At 39.8% G+C, this 20,590-nt stretch overlaps 1 long non-coding RNA gene across 1 annotated transcript; it reads left to right on the forward strand.

Moving 5' to 3' along the window:
* Nucleotides 1-8,733: 8,733 nt before the first annotated feature.
* On the forward strand, nucleotides 8,734-20,360 carry LOC122560963 (uncharacterized). Its single transcript, XR_006314864.2, has 3 exons — nucleotides 8,734-8,900; nucleotides 18,167-18,295; nucleotides 19,945-20,360. It is a non-coding gene; the product is annotated as an uncharacterized LOC122560963 (long non-coding RNA).
* The last annotated feature ends 230 nt before the right edge of the window (nucleotides 20,361-20,590 follow it).

A 20,590-nucleotide genomic window follows, 5' to 3' on the forward strand; every position in this document is an offset into this window, starting at 1 on the left:
AGCAGCCAATGCTCCCCTGCTTCTTTGATTCATGAGGCATTCATGTGGTTCAGGTAAAATATAGAATTGGATCAAGCTGTTTTCGGACACCATATCATATCTTGAGATAACATTTTCGACATCTCTCTATGTTAAGTCCGCTGCTGAATTTATTACACAAGCTGTTACCTAGAACCTAATAAATAGCATTGATAAATTTTGTTAACCTTTTGATGGAAGAGTTAAAAATCATTACATCTAAACATGATTCACTTAAAATTGTTTCTTCTATTCATCTAAATATAGACAGTGGGATACTAGGATAATATTTAATCAACATTGCAAATATTTTTCCAATACGAAATGAAGTGTATCAGAAACTATATAGTGGTAATGACACTGCAGATTATTTCACAAATATTCCCCCAGCCCCACCCTCGCTCTCAAACCTGGTGTTTCTAAAACGTGCATAGAATGTACTACATGAATACGACTGAAACCTGTAGAAATAGAGATAATGCTTATGTGCAATCTGTACTTCCCTACACTTAAACTTTCTTGATCTTCATGTCATCACTTTTTAGGGTATAACAAAAGTTCCACACTTCAGGAAGGAATGAGGGTCCTGGAGTGGGTGCAGAGGAGAGTTTCCAGAATGAATCCAGGATTAAAGAATTGTCACCCTATAAGGTTTTGTTAAGAGAAACTGGGCTGTTTGCCTCGGAGAGAATTTGGAGAGATTTGTCAGAGTGTACAACAGATAAAGTAGATAAGCTGTTTCAATGTTTAACAGTGTAAGCACATATTTTACATGTTCAGCAAAAGATGCAGGGTGCATTTAAGGAATAATTCTTTACACAGAGAGTCACAATAAGCTGGAATTCACAAATGATTGCAAAAGGAAACTGGTTGGGTCCTTGAAGGAAATACTTACAGGGCAGGCATGAAATTGATGGACCAAATTTGTCTGTATTATTATGACCCTGAGCGACCAGGGAAAATGAGAATTTGGCCTTAGGTAAATGCTAATGAACAGAAAGCTTTGCGATTTGTTCAGTAACTAAGACTGAAAAGTAAACAAGTTGTGGAAAATGAAGCAATTCATGCTCTGTCCATTTTGTAAGTGTGAAAATGGACAACAATATGTCAGGTACACACTGTACACTGGATTGTGTTCTTCTGCAGGTGTCATGGGCAGAAGAACTGTCAGACATTTCTTTCCATTTTAAAAAAAATCTTAAATTTGTTGTGGACCTAGTCTTTCATAGCACCTGGCTCAGCATATGCTCAGCTCATTCAGCGATGATGTGATAACAGAGGGAGATGACCATGGCAGAACTGTTAATCAAAGGACCATCATTCCTAAGGAATAGAACCAGAAGTAGGCCATTCAACTTTTGGATGCCCATTCCACCATCCAGTGAGATGGTGGCTCATCTTCAATTTGCACACCAGATTCCTGCACTATCCCTTCATGTTTTTGAAATGTACAAACCTATCAAACTTAGTTTTGAACATACTCAATAATTGTGCCTCTACAACCCTTTGGGCAGGGAATTCTAAAGCTTCACCACACACTGCGTGAAGACATTTCTCTCATCTCAGTTCGAAATGGCCTGTCCCTTTTTGTCAGACAGTTCTACCACCTCCTCCCAAGTTCTGGATCCTCCTTACCTCTCCCCACTGTTGTCTGCTGCCCCCACCAACCCCCCATTCCCCCCCCCCCCCCCCACACACACACACACACACACACACACATACACACACAACCACACACGGACACACACACACCCACAAACACACATGCACACACACACGCTCAGACATACGCACATACACACGCACATACACACGCACATACACACACACACAACTACCCTGTCAATCCTTGCAAATATGTTATATGTTTGAATGAGATCACCTCTCATTCTCCTAAATTCCAGAGTATACAGGTCCAGTATATTTAATTCTTCCTCACAAGGCATTCCATCACAGGAATTAGCTTGGTGAACATTCATTGCATTTGCTCTATGGGAGATAGTACTGGGGAGATATGTACAACTACTGTTAACCATTGGAGGACATGCTTTCCCAGGATCCAAGTTGTGAACAACACAGTAAGTTCTATCTGCAATGAAAGGACTGAAATAGTTCAAGAGGCAACTTTACAACCTTCTCAAGGGCAACTAGGGATGGGCAATAAATACTGGCCAGTCAGTGACACCCACAAATGAATAAAAAATAAAGTTTAACCATTTTAGAAATTGCCTTCATTGAAATGTGATTTCAGTCTTCTAAAAATCAACTGCTGGTTCTCCCTCAAGAAATACATAACATTTTAAAAAATCAAAAGCTTGAATGAAGATTTCAGTAACAACTGGGCTGAGTTAGATTTAAGTCAGATGATGTTAATGTGGAAATGGATGGCCTTGGCAATGGCACAAATATGCATTCGGAAGATCATCTTGAGGTCAATTATGACATCAAGTTTTGATGTGGAGGTGATGGTGTTGGACAGGGGTGGATAAATTTAAAAATCACACAATACCAGGTTATTGTCCAACAGGTTTATTTTAAAGTACAAGCTTTCAGAGTGCTGCTCCTTCATCAGGTAACTAGTGGGGCAGGATCATAGGACACAGAATTTATAGGAAAAGATCAAAGTGTCATAGAACTGATGCGATATATTGAACAAACCTAAATTGCTGTTTGTATCAAGTTTGTAATCTGAAACTGTTGTCAATGAGAAGGATGGAGATGGTAGCGTTTGAGAAAGACATTTCTCCTCATCCAGATTCGAAATAGTTGGCCACCTATCCTCCACCTCACCTCTGGCAGAGAGTGATTAAACCAGCTATTCTCCATGCACTGTCAATTCTGCTGTGGACTAAAGGGAATGTACATGAGAACTGCACCAGGTAACAGTCAGGATCAGAGATAGTTGTGGTTTTATTGAAGACTAGGTTATCACAGGTGAAGCTGAAGGTATAGTTAGTCAAATTGGTAACTACAGACATGTTACAGCAAATGACAGGGCAAATGCCATAGACAGTTGGGAATTTGAATTACAGTTGTAAGTGAATTGAGGAGGGATATTTCTGGAGCAGAGTACACAAGAAGGTAAGATTGGGATGTTGTTTCTAACCCATGCTGCAGACCTCCCAAGATCCAAGGTACCATAAATGTCAACTATATTGTATTGCAATCAACAAAGAAACAATAATCAGCTCTGACTAGAGTCACAATTGTACCAAGGTCAACCAGGTGAGCCTCATGCAGTATGAGTCCCTGACTGGGGCTGTTAATCTGATCCAACCAGGGAACCCTGGCTGACAGTTGTGAACATTAGTGTCAGACATCCTGGTCACTCTGAGGGAGCTACATCAGTGTCAAGGACTCTAGACATATAAATAAAGGGTGACTTGGTGACAGGATACCGGCCTCTATGGAGTTATTTCAACTACATCATAAGAATTAATCACAGCATACAATTCGAAAGGAAAGTTTAGCTCTGCCCATGATTTCATATTCAAGAAATCAATTAGTTATTTTCTTCATCACTGGCTTCATTGAAATATGAATGCTCCTCATCACCTTTATTTGACATAGTCTAAAGGAGAAAAAGAAAGGAACAAAGGTGAATGAGAGTCAGCAGTCGAGGCATGGACTGTGAGACTTCACAGTGGAATTAAGAATACTATAACTCTCAAAACTGAGGACTGGCAAAAATCTTCCAGGAGTTCTGCCAACTTGATTTGTTGGTGTAAGACAATGGGAAACCACCAAGGTGTCTTGTAATAGCCCTGACCTGTTTCAAAATAATTCATTTGTTCTCTTAAGAGATTTAGAAAACAATTGTCAGTCTACATTGTTTTATGTGTGAAAAATATTAACACCTGATTGTCAGACCATCTCTTGATTGTTCAGGACTTTCTCTTGATCTCTGAGAAAGTGGAGTTGGCATGACTACAGTCACCATCCTGATACGTTTCTGAATCGAAATGGATGGCATCACCCAAATATCTGGCTTGTTTGCGACAACAGATAGTGCACAACGCCAGTCTGTGCACAGTTTCCTGGTATTAGAGGGGTTAGTTCGAGTTCATTCATCTGTTTTCATTCATGCTTAACGGCTTTTTTTTGCTGTACGTTCCTCCTGAACAGTTCTATCCTGCTTGATAATCTTCAAAACCATCTTAAAAATATAAATCCCACATTTATGCAAATTAAAAACTTGAAAGTAACAGATTTTCCTTTGTCTGCATCAGGCAGACATCTGCTGTTAATACGATTCCAAAACATAACATGAATATTTAATTTTTGAAATGGTATTATCCAGTATGATATTGGAACATGAATGTATAACACACTAAAATACATTTCAAGCCACATACTGGAATGATATCTTTACTATAATAATTTGCTTTTTTTACATGCAGTCAATGATTATGTATATTTAACTGACTAGCTGATAACTTACTCAAAGATGATGGGGTATTAACCATTATGTGCATACACAGTAGGAAACACATATGTTAATCTCAGAAATAATTGCAGACACTTTGTCAAAGGAAGACTACTTAAAATTTAACTGCAATGCTCAATTTAATGCAGACTTTTTCAAAGCATTTGTGGTCATTCTTTGGCAGCATTGTGGTAAAAGAGAAACGGTATCAGTCCACTTTTTTTTGACCGCTGAAACAATAAATAGTTTGTGAATTGTCCCTGTATTAGTTAGTACAGACAGACTATAATAGGAATGTCAAATTCTGTCACTTTCTTCAAAAGGGTTACCAAGAAAAATTATGCCTGGGACACAGATTAGATTAGATTAGATAAGATTACTTACAGTTTGGAAACAGGCCCTTCGGCCCAACAAGTCCACACCGACCCTCCAAAGAGCAACCCACCCAGACCCATTGCCCTACATTTACCCCTTCACCTGACATTACGGGCAATTTAGCATGGCCAATTCACCTGACCTGCGCGTTTTTGGACTGTGGGAGGAAACCGGAGCACCCGGAGGAAACCAATGCAGACACGGGGAGAATGTCTGCAAACTCCACACAGACAGTTGCCTGAGGCGGGAATTAAACCCAGGTCTTTGGCGCTGTGAAGCAACAGTGCTAACCACTGTGCCACCGTGCCCACATCCACTGGTTCTCTCTTATCCATTCTACTAGTTATGTCCTTAAAAAGTCCAGAATGCTTGTCAAACATGATTTCCCTTTCATAAATCACTTTTGACTTTTTCTAATCCCATTGACATTTTCTAAGTGCCTCATTATCACATCCTTTTAAGTAGATTCAAACATTTTCCCTATTAAGTTAACTGATCTATAATTCCTTATTTTTCCTAAACCCCATATCCTCCAGCTTTATTAAATAATGAGGTTACATTTGCCACCTTTCAATTTTCCAGGACTGTTCAAGAATCTACAGAATTTTAAAAGGTGACAAGCAACTCATCCACAATTCCATGGTCATGTTCTTTAGTACTCTGGGATGTAGATGACCAGGTCCTGGTGATTTATCAGTTTCAATCCCATTAATTTCTCTAGCACTATTTTTAAAAAAGCACTATCAAATTTCCTTCAATCCTTCTGCAAAATTCAACCTTTGGTTCCCTACAATTTCTGTGAAGTTACTTGTGTCTTCTTCTGTGAAGGACTCTGCCACGTTTGTGTTCTCTGGTATAGAAACTCCCGTAGTGGACAGAACAGATCGACATTTATCTCTACTAATTGTTCTCTTTTTAAATACTGATTAAAGCTTTTACACTTGTAAGTTTACTCTCATGTTCTAATTTTGCCCTTTTCTCAGCACTTTTCTCCCTTCCATTTGCTCTTCCATTTAGCAAATCTTTGTAAATTTGTTCCCTTGCCTCCACTATGTAGTTCAGTGGGCTCTATAAGGATCTGAAGGATCCAAGCTTCCCAAAAATCCTAGACAACACTCAACTGCCCTAGAGCAATCTTGGCAAATGTTTCCTCATCCAATGTTAACTATAACATTTTGTATATGTTTAGACTTATTCAGAAAGTATTTACAACAATCCAAATATTTAGTGCTCCAGCCAGATTCCGAATGTGTTTGTGAACACAAGCGTATTAGTGACTAGACGTGTCTCTTCTTTTGAAACAACTGTAAGCATGAAGTTATATTTATTTAGAACTAGGTTTCATTTGCCTGTGGTTCTATCTTGTTTGTTTGATCCCTTTACCTCTTCCAAGTGGAAAAATGAATCTCATTTCCTGTGTATTACTCTTTAAATCTAGTTTGTTGTTGAACAACCTCCCACCAGCAAGTTTAATGTTTCTGGCCCAAGTAATTGGCACTTTGGGATTCAATGTCCAGTGGATATCAAAAGTTGTATTTTGAAAAAATATTCTGCTTAAAGATATCATAAATTGTTCAGAAACCTGCCTAGAATTTGACAATCCAAGCTGTCTTGTTCCGTTTTGAATTGTAGGCTTCATGTTCAATCTCTTTGTCCACTGTGGAGGTGTAGTGGACAGCGAAGAGGATTACCTCAGATTATAACAGGATCTTGATCAGATGGGCCAATGGGCTAGGAAGTGGCAGATGGAGTTTAATTCAGATAAAGGCGAGGTGCTGCATTTTGGGAAAGCAAATCTTAGCAGGACTTACACTATTAATGTTAAGGTCCTAGGGAGTGTTGCTGAACAAAGAGACCTTGGAGTGCAGGTTCATAACTCCTTGAAAGTGGAGTCACAGGTAGGTAGGATAGTGAAGAAGGCATTTGGTATGCTTCCCTTTATTTGTCGGAGTAGTGAGTACAGGAGTTGGGAGGTCATCTTGTGGCTATACAACACATTGGTTGGGCCACTGTTGAAATATTGCGTGTAATCCTGGTCTCCTTCCTATCAGAAAGATGTTGTGAAATTTGAAAGGGTTCAGAAAAGACTTACAAGGATGCTGTCAGAGTTGGAGGATTTGAGCTGTAGGGAGAGGCTGAACAGGCTGGGGCTGTTTTCCCTGGAGCGTCGGATTCGGAGGGGTGACCTTATAGAGGTTTACAAAATTATGAGAGGCATGGATAGGATAAATAGACAAAGTTTTTCCCTGGGGTCGGGGATTCCAGAACTAGAGGGCATAGGTTTAGGGTGAGAGGGGAAAGATATAAAAGAGACCTAAGAGGCAACTTTTTCACACAGAGGGTGGTACGTGTATGGAATGAGTTGCCAGAGGAAGTGATGGAGGCTGGTACAATTGCAACATTTAAGAGGCATTTGATTGGGTATATGAATAGGAAGGGTTTGGAGGGATATGCGCCAGGTGCTGGCAGGTGGGACTAGATTGGGTTGGGATATCTGGTTGGACTGAAGGATCTGTTTCCATGCCATACATCTCTATGAGTCTATGACTGTGGATGGAAAAGAAGCCCAGAATTGATGTTAAAGAGGGGATGACTACTTTTGGAAGGGATGTAGCGACAATAAGGCAGATTCATTTTTGTGCAGCCTATAGAAGTACCCCTCCTCTGGACATACAGGAATGAATAAAGCTTACTTTTAGTTTTCTCTGTGGCTGGACCACTGAGAGAAAACAAGTAGAAAATTCCTAGTTCACACTCCATCAAATACTGTCCTAAATATCATTCAGAATATATCAAAATGTTGTAACTTACATATTAAAGAAAATTTACAGCCTGATAAGTAGGCCCCTATGCAGCCAGTGTTGTTCAGAGTGCTGCTGTAAGTTAACAAGGCATTTTAAGGCTGCTACGAACAATTTATATGTGTTGGCCCAAGTTTAAAATCTAACCCACTAATTTATCTGTTCTCTTTCACATGATGCTGATTGGCCCAATAAAACTGTTTTCAGTTTTATTTCCTGTTGTTACACGTGAACTAGAGGTTTATATTAGTGTTTACTGTATTATGAATACATTTTTTAAAGTTTCATTTAAATCTGGTAAATGCTTGTGCCAAGATTTGGAAAAGAGTACAATATAGCCATATATATCAAGTGGTTTATGTGGCTTACAGATTTTTACATGGTTACCATGTCAACCTTACAAATTAGGCATTTTGTACACACACCACACTTGGAACACCAGTACTAGCTATTACCCTGAGACAGCTGCATTGCTGACCTGTGAATAAGATATGGTGTTTTTGTAACAAACTAATTAATGTTGGCAATGCTATATTGCAAATTGCACTGAGGCTGCCCTGTACTACACCAGAACTAGAAAGGTTTGGTTTCCAAAACTGTGTGTCTGAAATGGGAAAACATTCCATTTCCCAACATGATCATTCCCTTTTTGATAAATTTCAAATAGGTTTAAACAATCAAGATCTTTTAGATTAAAATAGTTACTTCCATTTTACCACTTTTACTTTCAAAAGAAATCCCTATATATGTAACTTTGGAAACAGTAAAACTAACAAAACAGGAAGAATTCAGTCATTAGTAGCACAGTCACTTAGAGATAGAAAATACTTTGGCAAAAAGTTTGATATTATTAAAGTAAGATTACTGTTTTTTTTCAGTGAGTAAACAATTGTAGCTTAAAATCCCTTGGCTGTAAATCATTTAAGCCTGCCTAGTACCACTAAGTGCAGCTTTATTCGTCTGCTCTATCAGTTTGTCTGACTGATCAAGGACCTTGTCACAGGACAATTTAAACATTATGCTTTTATTTGGAAGGGAGCAATAGAACAGTTGGTTTGTTTCTCTACTGTGCAAACCTCCTATCCTCTAGATACAGAACAATGATGCCAAAGGCCGTAGTCTAATCCACCATTAAGCAATGTTTCCCTCTTGGCTAAAGAAGACAGTTTAGAGCAAGCAATGGACAGAGCTAAAGAAGCTAAACAATGTTTTGTTCATCAAGTATTGAGACCTTCAAACGGTGCTACAGTTAATGTAACAAAGTATGATTGAGTATAAAGGTAAAGCAAAACTTTTTTATAAAATGAAGTTGTTTAGGCTGAAATTAAGGTTCAAGGTATTATCGAGAAAGAAAACCACGTCGGTTGTGTCAATTGGATAAAATAGAAGCGTCACCGCAGATATGAAGTTTCTAAATAACTTATGACCTTTATGAATTTAAATTAACCATTCGTGACCAAAATATGCGAGCAAGAAACAAAAATCTTTTGAATTTGTTTCAAATCTGCCGGAAAAAGAGTGGATTTATCTTGCTTTAACTCCCCTATGTCTGGACTGAGTGCTGAATTGTTGTGGCATGCCTAATTGGCAATACCCTTTCCCGTCGCACTGAAAGAGGTGTTTAATACAAGAGAAAAACAGTGTTCATTCCTTAGTAAATGCTGTGTAGAGCACTGGAATGAATATTAATGTAAGGAAGTTGACTGCAGCGAATGACAATGAGGTCGCTTGTGTTAAAGACTCAAGGTCTTATTTATACATGCATTGAAAAATAAACATCGTTCATTAGAACATTCTGAACAAGACCTTGAATGATTATTTGCAAACAGAAATACATTTACCCATGAGATCAACTAGAATTAGGTAAAACCACAATAGAGTTAAGCAATATCTTTGAGATAAAATATTATTTTCCTAGCCTGTAGTGAAATAAAGCAACAAGTTCAACAAATTTTACCCTCTTAATTAAACTTTGCCTACTTAAAATTCCATTTGACATTGCACTGGGTCACTCCGCATACATTCTGACGTGAGAGTGCAGGCAATGTTTCTTTTGATCTGAAGATTAGCTTTGTGCAAGATAACGTCAAACTCCTGGCAGAACAAATTCCTTGGCATTAGTGAAATTGTTTGAATGAATGAAAGCACTTCTTTACAAAACTCTTAAATAAATGTTAGCTGTAGACAACTGTTTTATAAACTCCTCAGACTGAGTTTTGTGTTGCATTGAAGTGTTAAGGCTACACTGCACTCTCCAGATGACACAGGAAGGAACAAATCCTCCAGTATCAATTGAATCTTGCCATTTGTCTCCAACTAGTCATCCATCAGTGCAAAAAGACACAGCTGAACATATCATTGAATTGATCTTTGGTACAGTTCTAAAGCTGGAAATCATTCTATTCCATACTACTCTTCAAAATCAGAAAAGTATTCAGGGTAAATTCAATGTCATCTTGGTGTATCAAGAAGAGAATATTGACCTACTGTCAGAAACAAATGAGTAGTATCATAATTTTAAGACCAAACCTTAGATTAAATGGATCCACCTTGTCACAAAAAGTCATTGCACAGTGGATCTCAAATTTTAAAAAATTCAATCAGACATGCTGAACTCCAGAAAGCCAAGTGGTCAGAGTTCCTGCTGGTTTCCTGTCATAAATCTGAAAGGTATAATGTGGAGGTGCCGGTGTTGGACTGGGGTGGACAGAATTAAAAATGACACACCACCAGGTTATAGTCCAACAGGCTTATTTGAAAGTACAGGCTTTCAGAGTGCTGATCCTTCAGCAGGTAGCTAGTGGGGCAGGATATATAGGACAAAGTGAGGACTGCAGATGCTGGAGATCAGAAAGTGTGGTGGTGGAAAAGCACAGCCAGTCAAGCAGCATCCAAGGAGTAGGAGAGTCGACATTTCGAGCATAAGTTCTTCATCAGGAATGTTGGGTGGGGTGGGGGATGGAGGTCCCTAGGGGACTGAGAGATAACTGGGAGGTGGGTGAGGCTGAGGGGAAGGTAGCTAGGAATGCATTTGGTGGATGAAGGTGGGGGGTGTTGGTGATAGGTCGGAGTGGAAAGTGGCTGATGACCTTCAGGGCAGAGGAGATGACTGGTGGGGTGCAGTGAGAGAGACATTTTTCCCTGCACCTCCAAACACCTCATCTACTGTATCCGTTGCTCTCAATGTGGTCTCCTCTATATTGGGGAGACAAGATGCCAAATTGTGGAATGTTTTAGAGAAGATCTCTGGGACACACGCACTAAACAACCCTAACGCCCTGTGGCAAATCACTTCAAATTCCCCTCCCAGTCCGCCAAGGATATGAAAGTCTTGGGCCTCCTCCACTGCCAAATCCTAGCCACCCGATGACTGGGGGAAGAACACTTCATCTTCTGCCTCAGGACCCTCCAACGTAATTTCACCAGTTTCCTCATCTCCCTTACCCCCACCTCATCCAGATCCCATGCTCCAACTCAGCACTGTCCTACCTGTCCATCTTAGAACTTAGAACACAGAACATTACAGCGCAGTACAGGCCCATTGGCCTTCAATGTTGCGCTGACCTGTGAAACCAATCTGAAGCCCATCTATCCTACACTATTTCATTTTCAAGCATATGCCTATCCAGTGACCATTTAAATGCCCTTAAAGTTTGTGAGTCTACTACTGTTGCAGGCAGTGCATTCCACGCCCATGTTATTCTCTAAGTAAAGAAACTACCTCTGACATCTGTCCTATATCTATCACTCCTCAATTTAAAACTATGTCCCCTTGTGCTAGCTATCACCATCTGAGGAAAACCTGTCCACCCTATCTAATCCTCCGATTATCTTCTAAGTCTCAATTAAGTCACCTCTCAACCTTCTTCTCTCCAGTAAAACAGCCTCAAGTCCCTCAGCCTTTCTTCGTAAGACCTTCCCTCCATACCAGGCAAAATCCCAGTAATCTCCTCTGAACCCTTTCCAAATCCTTCCACATCCTTCCTATAATGCAGTGACCAAAAATGTATGCAGCCACACCAGAGCTTTGTACAGCTGCAGCAGGACCTCATGGTTCCAAAACTTAATCCCTCTACTAGTAAAAGCTACACACCTCGTATGCCTTCTTAACAACTTTATCAACCTGGGTGGCAACTTTCAGGGATCTACATACATGGATACTGAGTCTACACATCTACACTACCAAGAATCTTACTATTAGTCCAGTACTCTACATTCCTGTTGCTCCTTCCAAAGTGAATCACCTCACACTTTTCCAAATTAAATTCCATTTGCGACCTCTCAGCACAGCTCTGCAGCTTATCTATGTGCCTCTGTAACCTACAACATTCTTCTGCACTATCCACAACTCTACCAATTTTAGTGTCATCCACAAATTTACTAATCGATCCTTCTCCACCCTCATCCAGGTCATTTATAAAAATGACAAACAGCAGTGGACCCAAAACAGATCCTCGCGGTACACCACTAGTAACTCTAGGATAAACGTTTCCCATCAACCACCACCCTCTATCTTCTTTCAGCTAGCCAATTTCTGAGCAAAACTGTTAAATCACCCTCAATCCCATGCCTCTATACATTGTGCTATAGCCTACTGTGGGGAACCTTATCAAACATCGCACTGAAATCCATATACACCAGATTAACTGCTTTACTGTCACCCACCTGTTTGGTCGCCTTCTCAAAGAACTCAATAAGGTTTGTGAGGCATGACCTACCCCTCACAAAACCGTGTTGACTATCGCTAATCAACTTATTTCTCTCTAGGTGATTATAAATCCTATCTTTTATAACCTTTTCTAACACTTTACCCACAACCAAAGTAAGGCTGATTGGTCTATAATTACTAGGGTTGTCTCTACTCCCCTTCTTGAATAAGTGAACAACATTTGCTGTCCTCCAGTCTTCTGGTACTATTCCTGTAGACAATGATGACATAAAGATCAAAGCCAAACACTCGGCAATCTCCTCCCTTGCCTCCCAGAGAATCCTAGGAAAAATCCCATCCAGCCCAAGGGACTTATCTATTTTTTCACTTTCCAAAGTTGCTAACACCTACTCCTTGTGAACCTCAATCCTACCTAGTCTAGTAGCCTGTATCTCAGTATTCTCCTCAACAACATTATCTTTTTCTAGTGTGAATACTGACTAAAAATATTCATTTAGCATTTCCCATCTCCTCTGACTCCATGCACAACTTCCCACTATTACCCTTGATTGGCCCCAATCTTACTCTAGTCATTCTTTTACTCCTGATATGCCTATTGAAATCCTTAGGTTTTTCCTTGATCCTATCCGTCAACGACTTCTCTTGTCCCGTCCTAGCTCTCCTTAGCTCTGTCTTTAGGTCTTTCCTGGCTAACTTAGCCTTCACATCCCATTCCAACATAAGCTTTCTTCTTCCTCTTGACAAGAGATTCAACTTCCTTAGTAAACCATGACTCCCACACTTGACAACCTCCTCCATGTCTGACAAGTACATACTTATCAAGGACCTGCAGTAGCTGTTCCTTGAATAAGCTCCACATTTCAATTGTGCCCATGCCCTGCAGTTTCCTTCCTGTGCTTTTCCAGTGCCACACTTTTTGACCCAGGATATATAGGATACAGAATTTAGAGTAAAAGATCAAAGTGTCATACAACTGATGCGATACATTAGACAAGCCTAAATGGGTGTTAAATCTTTAATCGTTAAAAATGGGGATGCAGGTTTTGCTTTATTATTATGTAAATCCCTGAAATTCTTTCCAGTCACAGCCCCAAGATAACTTAAGGTTTTATCAGTTTTTTAAAAAAGCTGACATCTCAGCTCTAACAATGCATTAAAGGTGTCTGCAACCCAATCTGGAGTCAGTCTGGTTTTATTTCCAAATTAGGAATTTATAAAATATCACATTGACAGACTACTTTTGAACAAAATAGAAAGAATCTGTAAATTCAAATCTGCAAATATAAATTGATCCTTTAGACTTATATATGTGTGTACATGTGTGTGTGTGTGATCGAGTAAGAGTGAGAGAGAGTGTGTGTGTCTGTGTGTGTGTGCGTGAGTGTGTGTGTGCATGTGGGAGTGTGTGTGTGCGTGTTTGATAGAGTGGGAGCGTGAGTGTGATGGAGTATATGCCTCTGACAGGGTTTGCACTTGAGTGAATGTGTGTGTGTCTGAGTGTGAGTGAGTGTGTGTGTATGTGAGAGAGAGAGAGGGAAGGAGCATGTGTATGAGAGAGGGTCTGTGTTAAAGTATGTGTGTAAGTGTTCTTGTGTGTGAGAGTATATAGTGTGGTGGGGTCACCTGTACTGTGACATGAACCCAAGGTCCCAGTTGAGGCCATCGTCACGGGTGCCAACTTGGATATCGGCCTCTGCTTAGCAACTCTGAGTTGTTTCATTTCCCAAAGTCCTCTTTGGAGTTCACCCAAAGATCCAAGGCTAAATGCCCTTAAGGAAACTGCTAAAATTCCCAGTACCCTATGTCTCTCTCTGTTCTAGGGATCTCCTTTCATGCCTTAAAAGGTCAAAGCTTCCATCCACTCAATTTTAAATAGAAGGAAGAGAGATAATGTTAGCAAAGCAAGATAAGATAACAATAATGATAATGTTGATGATGAAGGGAAATAAGCTAACCAAACTTAGAGAACAGGGAACTAGCAGACAGCTAAAGTGATCCCTTTAGCTAAAATCTAAACAATAATCAAGGAAGGTCAAAGCAGATTTAAAAGGGAAGACTATATTTGATGAAGCATAGAGAATTCTTTGAAGTAGTATAAGCAAAACTAGATAAAGCCATATATTATGTGTAATCTGGATGGATCTTTAAGAAGACTCTGATAAGATCCCACTCAATAAAATATGGATGAAGTTCAGAGCACATAGAACCAGAGATACAGATGGAAAAGTGGATGACAAACATGTTTAAAAATAATGAATGAGGAGGAACTCAGTTCTGAGATTGGCAAAAGGCATTAGGTGATGTTTAACAGGGGTCAGTAATAGGATCACTGTTGTTCTCAATTTACATGTTTACATCAATAGTTTGGACTTAGGAATCAATAAAATATTATCAATTTGTGATTAACATCAAATTATGGGAATAGTTAATGCAAAGAAAGATGATGAGAAAATAAAGTTGTAGAATGGGTGTGTTATTGTCAAATGAATATTAGAAGGAACAACAGAAAGATCTCATATTATTTGGATAAAAGAAGCTAAGTGAGATGAATGAGTAAAGAGATGGAAGGTAAAGATGAACAAATAGCTAAAAGTTGCAATAGGTTAGTATGGACATTTAAAAAATCACACTGGGCAAGGTTGTTCATTTACAAAAGATTTTTAAAGGTTATGCTAAATACATGTAAAACCTTATTTAGACCAAATTCTCAGATCTGATGGACTTCAGCCTTAAACATAATGGCTCATGAGATACTTAAAGTTTTCAGCTTCCCAAAATTCTCTAATTAGATTGGAAAATAATGAATGTAGCTCCTTTACTCAAAAAAAGAGGGTGACACAAGACAGGATACTACAGGCCAGCTAGCTTAACATTAGTCATAGGGAGAATGTTATTTGTCAATTTGTTGATGCTCACAGAGTGTGTTTGCCATGTATGCTGCAGGTGTGAGTTTGTCATGGTAGGGTGCCATTCAGCAACATGTTCAACCCATTTATCTGACAAGCAAGCCCATTTGTCAGGCCTTTTGCCTGTACTAAACAGTAAGGCAACACAAACGTACTGTGAGCTCTTAAGGGCAGGCTGAGGGGCCACCATGCAAAAAGACAAAGTGAGGAAATGGAAAGGAAGGGTGTTGTGTGCGCGAAGAGAGGGAACAAGGGGCTCCGAGCTGCAGCCTGGCTCAATCCCTGAGTTGTTGTGGAGACAGTGAGGTCTGCAGATGGCTGGAAATCAGAGTTGAGAGTGTGTTGCTGGAAAAGCACAGCAGGTCAGGCAGCATCCGAGGAGCAGGAAAATCGACTTTTTGGGCCGGAGTCCTTCATCAGGAATGAGGCTGGGAGCCTCGGGTTGGAGAGATAAATGGGAGGGGGGTGGGGCTGGGGCTTGGGAGAAGGTAGCTGAAAGTACAATAGATGGATAGGGGTGGGGGTAAAGGTGATAGGGAGAGGAGGGTGGAGCAGCTTGAAGACATAGCTCTTCAGTTGTTGTGCCTACCGCTGCAGACTATATGTCCTTGTTGCAGCACTGTAATGTTAGGTATCTGTGCACTCCAAAGTTCAGAACCATCTTATAAGTAGATTGGAGATGTGCCCTGATGATATGATGAGACTAAAACATGGTGGATGTCAACCTCTGTGGACATGGGCTGTGAGTAGTGATTGCCTCTAGAGTATGCCTTGAGATGTTGGTGCTGGCATCAAAGTCAAAGTTCTGGAGGAGCAAGCGGTGAGCTGGAGTCTCCAGGTACCTGCTCAGACTTTCTTGTTGGGAATTTTGAGAGTCTAGATTCTATGAGTGAGTGGGAGAATGAAAGTCTGGATATCGATGAGGCAAGATGATGTAGTAATGAGGATGCACAGAACAGTAATCCCTGTTTAATAGGCCCCTCACTGGTCACCAATGAGACTTTCATTTTGACATCCAGGACAATGTGACTTTTTGATCTCAATGTCAAGAAGGGCCTCATTTGACCTCTCAACCGGTCTTCCAAAATTACTTGCCAGAGTCCAAAGTTTCCACTTTAAAAATGAAGTAGAAGCCAGAAGTGCAAGATAGTCACATGGCAAATTCTAGAGAAATTTCTTCATACAAAAAAAAGAACGTATAGCATGTTACCACAAGAACTTTTTAAGTCAAATAACATAAATGCATTAAAGAGGAAGCTAGGGAAGAAGATATTAATGTTGTGTGGTGCCCTGGTATGGGTGAGACTTTGGAAGGCATTAAAAGTCAACCACAAAGTGTAAAACTGAGTCCCCTGTAGGCTGGACCCAAAACGTTAACTGATTTCTCTCCACAGATGCTGCCAAGCCTGTTGAGCTTTTCCAACAATATCTGAAGTTGTTTCTGATTTCCAACATCTGCAATTCTTTCTCTTTCACTTTGGGCTGGATTTGGGTAGGGAGGCAAATTCTCTTACTTGAAGGTTAATAATAAATCAGATGGGTTCTTGTAACTTACTGAAAAATTTCACCCTTATATTTTTGATCCTTGTCCCTAAGTTTTCAAATATTGAGAAGAATTCGTTATAATTTTAACTTTCATTTCCAGACAGGAAATGTCAAATTTGTAATTCATTTTGCACCATACCTGATTTTATTTTTCAATTGAACTCCTGACATTAAAATTACCCTGAAGTGTACTAGTTACATTAGATTAGACTAGATTAGATTCCCTGCAATATGGAAACAGGCCATTTGGCACAACAAGTCCTTACTGATCCTCCGAAGAGTAACCCACCCAGACCCATTCCCCCTACCCTATATTTAACCCTGACTCACGCACCTAACACTATGAGCAATTTAGCATGGCCAATTCACCAGACCTGCTCCTCTTTGGTTTGTGATTAAGTATTTGTGATTAATGAATCCAGTTATAAGATTTAACTTCCCATGAGTTGTTGACAATCGCGTCTTTTTGAAGAAAAGATGTTGGCTTTCCTCGATAGTGCCAGTTCTATTGTTGGAGGCTATTACATATCAAAGGCATTGCTTTCAAACTGCACCTTCTACCAGCATACCAACCAATGATTGAAAGAACAATATTGTATGGCATCACTGTCCCAGTGTATGCAAACAGTACCTTGGAGAATACAGCTGCATCATTTTACAGGCATTAAATAGATGCATGTGGGTTCAAGAGGACAAGGGGTACATGTGCCCATATTCAGTGTTGGAAATTTACCACCTGCCATATTGGTCAGGGATTCTCTGCAGGTATCGAAAGCGCATGCCTGAAACATGGATTAGTATCCAACTTGCATATACGGAAGAGCCATTTTAAGGCTTACTTTGCAAAATTGAGGCCATGTTCGGTGCCTTCAGTTTGCTAGCAATACAGGAACAATGCCCGCAATACTAATTTGCTATAATTCTTCAGCACTGAAGAGATTGATTGGACTAGATTGGTTTGGGATATCTGGTCGGCATGGACGAGTTGGACTGAAGGGTCTGTTTCCATGCTGTACATCTCTATGACTCTATGACTTTATTTGAGGTTTTACCTTCACTTGGTTCGAATCCAAATTTAAAAGACAATAATTATAGCTAGTGTATATACTAAATGAAGAGCCTTTCAGTTAACTTTGCAGTTGATACGAAACAAATTGTTCAATGATTTTATCAGTCAAGAAAGTGCAAGAATTCTTCCTAGAAGTGATGAATGCTGAAAATTAATTTTAATGTTTTACAAATGAATTACACCCTTCAAAATCATGGATTGTGCAATATAGATCATGAAGTTATAACCACCTCTCCCCCACCATCTCTTATGCTCTTCAGAATAATCTCCTAGTCATGAGAAATAATTCCTGCTGACAGATGCATTGAGATAAATCCATTCACTGACCATTGTTTGTCATCTCTTCAATATTCACAGTAAAAAGTTCACCTTCAAATCAGGTGGCCCATAAAAATGGCAAACCATCTCAGTGAGTGTAAAAGAACGTGATAGTAGCCTTCACTTCAGCTGCAAGAAGACAGATATGTAACTGAAGATTTTCTAAAGGTGATTTTTTTTTCAACTTCCCAACATTCTCTCTTTCCTTCCTATTACCGGATCAGAAGAATTGTTATTCATTTGTGCACCTAGCTAATGTGTGTATTTGCAGATTGCAGACAGAGCAATTTACAGCATAGAAGGAGGAAATGCAGCCCATTTGTGTCTTTGGCAGTAATTTGCTAGAACAATTCCAAACTAATCCTATTGTGCTCATAGGCATGTGTTTTCTTTACTTTCAAATATTTTGTGTTTTATTTTCCCTGTATAAGATACAGGGTTGATTTTTCTGATGGATTGCATAATTGTCTGATGTGGGTCATGCAGAATTTCATTGCTGCTCGATGTTTGGCTCCAATTGCAGGTTGGACTCCAGACTGTGCTGGAATGTCCAGAGAAATACATGACACTTAGAATTAGGAAGCAAACTGAATCAGCACTCTGCCTCCAATAATACACATCTCCAAATAGTACTTTTTGGTTGCTGGTTGCGTTTGGTGCAATAAAATTGCAAAGTCTTTCATACTGAGTTGCTGGAGAACTAACCTCTGGTTGCATTTGTGCTCTCCTATTTCAATGGCTGCAGGATATCTGGAGAAAATAGAAGCAGTGATGGGATTAACACTGAGGTTACCACAACAGCAGGACAGCAGTAGAAAGTATGTCAAGCACAGATCCAAGATTGTAAACGATATGGTGTTATGGCAGCATCCCTACCTCTTAGGCAGTAAGCCTGGTTTCATGCTCCCCTCCCAAGTTGGGTGTGTGTTCTAACATGTCTGAATAGTTTGATTAAAATAAAACAGTATGCAGGATCTTACAACAGGATGCCTTGCCTCATCACTACAGAGCAGCAGTGTGTGAGAAGGCTATGCTTCAAGAAGCAAGTCATCATTGACATATGTCATCTGTTTCTGCAAGATTGGAGTCGAAGAACAGGTCACAGACAGCACAGCCAATAACTGTGTCGATGTTGACAATAAGCCATTGCCATAAACAAATCTCAGGTTGTGATATCTGATGTAGCAGAATCAGACAATCTTGCTGTTGTTTTGATCATCAAGTAGATGGCATGTCACCATTTTCCAAAAAGTCGACATTACATCTGCTTCTCGATGCAGCCTTCTTCCAATCAGAAGGAGAAAGCTTTTGAATATCCCCCATCTGTAGGGGACGATTACATACCCATTGTCTGGTTTGCATGGTCTCTGCCAGAAATCCACCACATAAGGGGAGATTTCACTGAGGTATATAAAATTGTCAAGGGCTGCAGTATTATGGATGGGAAGATCCTATGTCCTTTAAAGTAATTATCAGAATAATTGGAGGTGAGCAGTGAGGAATTTTTTCACCCAGATGCTTCCAGGGGTCTAGATTTCAAAGACTGAAAGGTTAGTAGCAGCCAAAACTCTCATTAAAATTTTAAAAAAGGATTTAGATATATATGTGAAGTGCTATAACCTAGGTAACTATGGACAAAAAGCTGGAAAAACTGGGATTAGGCTGGCTAGTTCTTTTCCAATTTACAAAGATGTTGTGAGTCAAATGGTTTCCTCCATGCTGTAAATTCACTGTTTCTGTATTCTGTAACAGGAAAGGCCTCCACTGTCTCAGTATTCAGAGTGCAGATGTCAAGATTTACTGTTTTTATCCTGCAGAATTAGATGATTTCAAAGGGACAAACCTTGCAACCATCATGAGAGGATGAAGAGGAAAATGAACAAAATGGGGAAGGAAAAGGGGATGATGAAAGTGAGCAGTGCTACAAGAAATGGAAAAATTCCCATCTAGCCTATTCTCCATATTACATAGAGTCCCAGTCTCTATCCAGACTGAAGTAAGGTCATTGTCTCATCATGGGCGGTTTGTTTCCAGCTCCTCAGCATCAACGGACTCTGCAGTGTTCAACTATCTAATTATTTGGTATTTGATTATATATGTCTGGTATCTGCTTTCTGTGTGTGATTGTTTGAGGCTGGGTGTGGTGGCTGAGAAAGAAAAACTAAACTGTAGGCAAGTAAACTGTTAAGTATGACAGCAGACATTTTAAAACACTGAATAAAACTCCTATTCAGACATAGAGCATGGAGTGTATCATCTCTTCATATCTTCCAACATTCTTCACATGGAAAAGGTAGAAAAGAATGTTCTTCTCAGCCTCTCTGCCCAAAGGCAGATCCAACTAATGGTGCCACTAGCTCCACCATGGATAGGACAACAAGGCAAACCCGAATCCACCTCAGTTAGAACTGAGATCAAAACTCTCATTTTTGGCACTAATCTGATCCACATTGACCATTGAAC

Source organism: Chiloscyllium plagiosum, unplaced genomic scaffold (assembly GCF_037043375.1).
Source record: "Chiloscyllium plagiosum isolate Xiang-an unplaced genomic scaffold, Cpla_swu_hap1 HiC_scaffold_22, whole genome shotgun sequence".
NCBI classification, from domain to species: domain Eukaryota; kingdom Metazoa; phylum Chordata; class Chondrichthyes; order Orectolobiformes; family Hemiscylliidae; genus Chiloscyllium; species Chiloscyllium plagiosum.